At 42.6% G+C, this 5,519-nt stretch overlaps 1 pseudogene; it reads right to left on the reverse strand.

The window, feature by feature from the left end:
- Nucleotides 1–3,758: 3,758 nt before the first annotated feature.
- On the reverse strand, nucleotides 3,759–5,305 carry LOC136454238 (uncharacterized; annotated as a pseudogene).
- Nucleotides 5,306–5,519: the final 214 nt, after the last annotated feature.

Below are 5,519 nucleotides of genomic sequence, written 5' to 3' on the forward strand. Positions count from 1 at the left end.
AAAAGTGTTACAGTACCCATCACATCGAATCTTGCGATACGTGTATGGAGCATTAAATGTAGATGAAAAAAAACTAATTACACAGTTTAGTGGGAAATTGCGAGACGAACGTTTTGAGCCTAATTAGTCTATGATTGAACATTAATTGCCAAATAAAAACAAAAGTGTTACAGTAGCCAAATTCCAAAATTAGTAGCCAAATTCTAAAATTCCCTCCAACTAAACACGCGCCAAATAAGATTCATTGTATGCACCATGAAATGTATTTTAATGGTGTATATGTATATATATTTTTCTATAAACTTGATGAAAGCTAGAAATTTTTGAGTTAGGATAGCCACAACTTACAATTTGGAATAGAAAGATAAACTAGGAATGTGCAAAAAAAAAAGGTAGAAATAAAATCCACTTACGTAACATAGTCAATTTTACTCCAATTTCGAGTGCATGAGTTATTCTATCAATTATTTGCATTTGACCAATGCTATGATAAAATATTCAGAGGTACAAATGGCTCAGGAAAGTGATGTTCATGATAACTTTGAATTCGAATCATTAGAACAATCATATATGTTTCAATAGTGAGAGTAGTTTAGAGCAACTTTAGCAGGATCCATCTTACTTTTGTGGTTGAGGGTATATGCGGGTTGAGGGCTCGTTGAGGGCAGGCAGTGGGGAGAGGACATTGAGGCTGAGGGCGCAAGGTGGGGGACGAGAGCAGGGAAACTGGAAATAGGAGATTGTGAGAAAAATGGAAAAAGATAGGTTGGAGCCGAGTCTAGAAAACCAAGCAATCAAAAGCAGAAGGAAAGCCCCAAATCAAAAGTATGTCCCTGATTTGGGGGCTATTGCCGGAGTTGCTTATATACTATAGTTAAGCTAAACAAGGTCCTAGACACATCATTCTCAACAGGTTCTGCAGTCCGTACAACCATTGCGGTTTTAACAGACCACGGATTACACGTCTGCGAACATTGGAGTGCAATCTCGTTTCTTAGACCATTTACACTGCTGCACCAGGATCGCTGATAACACCCAGGAAGTCATCCTTTATTGTGCCAATGCAAAATTGCAACAGCAGGGATTGGACCATTAGAACATTGCACAAGTATAACATTGAACTTATAACAAGGCACTAAGTATGAATTCAAATGCACAAGAAGTTTTGTAATGAAAATATCCCTTTTCTTCAGCTATCTAATATGCTTTTAGCGAGGGATGAACAATATGTTCTTGGCACAAGAAGATTTAGTGCATACAAAAATCTTCTAGGCTAGTGCGAAACGAGAGTATGAGACTAGAGTATCTAAGGCCTGGTCAGTTCTAAGATACAGGACACGAACATCACGTTTTTATATGTGGCAAAAGAACAGCACAATAAGCATGCCGACATCCATGGCTGACTAATCTTGCATTAATCAAAGTTATTATTTACTAGACATAAGTTCTTAGTTGTTCATACAATCTTAGAAAAGAATATTAGACAAGCGAGTGCAAAATTTTATGTGTGTTCACACAATGTTGTCAAAAAAAAAAAAAACTGGTGATGTGGTTGCCATCCGCAGGTCTATACTCAAAACTTTGAAAAAAAAAAGAAGAGCATTCAAAGTTGGATTTTACTGTAAACAATGTTAGACAGTAATAAGCTTACAATTTTTGTAGCATCGACACGAGTACCAATCATCTTTAGCCGCACCTCACTCTCTTTTTGAATTTTCACCAGAGTAAACAAACAAGCAACTACCGATGAGCACAGCAAAATGTCCAACATCAAGGAGCTTTGAGAGGAACAGTTGCTGAGTTTGTGAATCACCATGTGTCGGGATTCATAAACCCGGGGTCCCCAATTGATCCGCTTCCCTGCAATACTTGGCCCAGCAGGCAGCGCAGCGATAGCGCGCGTCTGGGTCGGCCTAGATACACAATGACAGGCCGAGACTACGATACGGTCCCCGACCGGCACCTTCGGCCAGGAGACCTAGTCGGAGCCCCAACCAGAAAGCCTGGCCGTGGTGGGACCACAGTCCGACTCCGACCCCGTTCCTTCGACCGGGGACATGTCGGACCTTTGCTCGCCTCTCTTTCCCGACCGACACGGTCAGGGCCGACCGGGAACGACCGACCAGGATGCCTGCTCGATGTGGGCCCGAAGAGCAGGCGGAGCAGATAAGGTAAGGCGCTCAAGTCAACCGCAATACCGAGGACCATACCCTGTCATGCCCTGCACACCTACAGGACGGTGCTGTCAGGCCATGTCAGATGGACACTATACAACCTTCTAGACGCGTCAGAACACAAACAGTATTGTGGGCGCCGTCGTTTGCCGTCTCTGGCGAACACTGTGCAGCCTGCCAGGTCATGAACAGTAAGGTGGGCGATGGCATGCCGTACCCGACGGCGTGGCAACAAGACTAGGTAGCACACGTACACATTCTCTCTATTTTCGTCTTTGACTTGTAAGGCCATCTCCTTCATCTATAAAAGGGGATGTGCTCTCTCCTAAAAGGAGAAAGGCTAAGCAGCTCGATAGCTACACAGTCTACACGCTCTCAACAGCTGATAAGCTCGGACACACAGAGCATACGCTTCAATACTTAGCGCACGTTTGAGCATCTGTCACTCTCTTTCACTCGGATCAGAGTCCGATCGGGCCTCTAACACCACCCCCTTCGCATTCCTTACTCAGTTTGTAACCCCACAGTAAACTTCGAGCACCTAAGCTCAGGAATAAAGTCACCGACCGACTGAAACTGGATGTAGGGCACGTTGCCCGAACCAGTATAAATCCGGTGTCATCGCGTGCTAGGCCACATCTGATCACAACGCACGACAAAACTACAAATATTTACTTATTGACCATATTTCGCACCGACACCATGATACTCAATACCCACACCTATTCTCTCTCTTTCGTTTTCAAAATATCTCCGTAATTATTAATGCAACCACACATTGATGTAACATGCAGATTTAGCAAATGGTAAAAAAAACATAAAAAACTTATTTCAAGATATCACCAAAATCCTCAAGAGTAAACAATTAGCAAAGCATATGAGAAAGCAATAATCCAATGAATATCCATCAGAAATATAGTCTATGCTTAGTGCAAACTTGATGAGCTTATAAGTTTACTCCCTCCGTTTTTAAGTATACTAGGTAAATGCCCATGCGTTGCAACGGGAACACATAATACCACGATAACATATGTATGAGCGTGTGTTATACTGTTATCTAAAATAGATACCGCAATCATAATGTTCCAATCAATATTACATAAGTCTTCACGAAAGATAGATAGTTAAAATATAACTCTAAATTTTAATGAAAAACTAAAACATCAACTTCAATTGTCGCATCACTTCATGCCTACGATACGCGAAAGATAAGCTTACACTTCTTTAGAAATCAAATGCTACGGAAAGATAATCATAACAAGTTTGTGTTTCACAATACATGTTTTAGAATATATTCTACAATTAAGAATCTAATCTCTCAATAGTTCGACTAAGAGAACGTGCTTTGCACGAATACCAAGCTTGCAGTTGATCACCAATCAATGATGATCTAGAAGATTTTTTAGTCCAAGATGCGGCGTCTGACTTCTTGCAGCTGAAGCATACAAATGGCTGAAGCTGTAGTTAGAACTATCTTGCATATAAGTTGTTTGTTAATTTTTAAAGTTAAAGTATCATTTGGTATCCTAAAAAAATATGTATCGACATGTGATGCATTACCTCTTTTATGGAGTTAGAACCTCTTTATATACGATATTCTTTGTGAATATATCCTTTGTCTGCTTTCTTCTTCCCCTTCCCTTTCCCTTTTCTTTTCACCTTGTTCACGTCCTTCTCAGCAGCCGGCATGGCTAGGATCTTAATGTTTGATCTTGCTGTAGCTCTTGATAGTGCCACATACAATTGGCTGTGCAAGAACACTGGTTCCGGCAAGTATACCCCGATGTTAGGGATAGTCTGCCCCTGCGACTTGTTAACGGTCATCGCGAAGCTGAGCCGGATAGGGAACTACTTTCGCTTAAATTGGAAAGGGAACATCTCATCGTCCGACGGGCATAAGGGTATGCGAGGCAGAAAAAGCCGCTTTCCAGCAGTGCTGTCCCAACACAATTTTCACGTCTATGGTATTCTTTTGAAACCCCCATATGATAAGCCCAGTACCATTACAAAGTCCGTTTGTAGGGGTCAATGTTCCTAAGCAATATGATCGGACAACCAATCTTCAGCTTCAACACATGTGGAGGTAGACCATTAGGTGTCAAAGTGTTAAGGAATTCCTCAGGGTAGTAGTTGTGCGGATCATCCACCACACAGTCAAAACTATGGTACACCATCTCTTTCTCATGGAAATGACCTATCATCTTCATATTAATCATATCAACCCAGTCGTTCCGCGTAGATAAGATCGCTTGAGAGGTGATATAATCTTTGCTTGACATATTCGCATTGAGGTTAGGGAATATGTAGTCAATTAGAGTATCAAGGTCACTATCTTCCCCGGTGTGCGGTATGCATATATCATGAGGAAGACGGATTTCATCATCAACAGTCGCCTCCTCAGATCCTCCACTGACGCAGCAACAAGTATTCTGCAAACCACGAGTAGCTCTTTGCCCTCATGTTGCGCACCGGTTATAGATGTCACATGGAATCCCAAAGGTACGACATGCATAGCGAGGCACCAACCACCTGAGCCCTCGACCCTCTCCGAACAATGGGAAGAACCTGCCTGAAATTTCCACCAAACACCACGGTCTTCCCACAGAATGGCAGCTTTGGTTGGTCCATTATATCACGGAGACTATTGTCCAGTGCCTCGACAGACTGCCTCTTTGTCATGCTAGCCTCGTCCCAAATAATGAGAGATGATGCTCGAAGCAGCTTGGTAGTACCACTCTATTTTGTGAAGGTACAAAAGGCCCCATTATCAATGGTGAGGGGAATCTTGAAGCACGAGTTGGACGATTCTACCACCAGGCATTATTGAGGCTGCAACACCAGATGTAGCTGTTGCCATAGCAATCTTTTTCTGACTGCGTATAGTAGCGACAAGTGCTATGTACAGATAAGTCTTTTCGGTCCCACCTAGGACCATCCACAAAGAAGAGACCCCCATCCTCGGTATCAACCGAGGACATGATCTCATCGTATGCAGCCCGCTGCTCCTCGTTAAGGGTGTCTGACAGAGCCATGTCATCCTCATTAGCCTCAATGCTAGCCTCCTCAAAAATCTCTCTAGGAATATCATGAGAGGCATCATATGTGTCGTCGATATCAAGAAGTGGGTACATCTTTATATCCTTCTACATTGATTGTAGCAATTTTTGAATATCCATGAGGACCATCTGCTCTACCATGAAGATGGATTGATTATTACGCCTGTAGTCCTCCGACATTGCCTCCTTGTGTTTCTCTCACAGTACAAACACATCACTGGGCTCACAAAATACCAATATTGTTGTAAAGAGCCTTCGCAGCGCATATGGCATCATCCACCCGATTGCC

The sequence above is a fragment of the Miscanthus floridulus genome, chromosome 5 (genome assembly GCF_019320115.1).
Source record: "Miscanthus floridulus cultivar M001 chromosome 5, ASM1932011v1, whole genome shotgun sequence".
Taxonomy (NCBI): Eukaryota; Viridiplantae; Streptophyta; class Magnoliopsida; order Poales; family Poaceae; genus Miscanthus; species Miscanthus floridulus.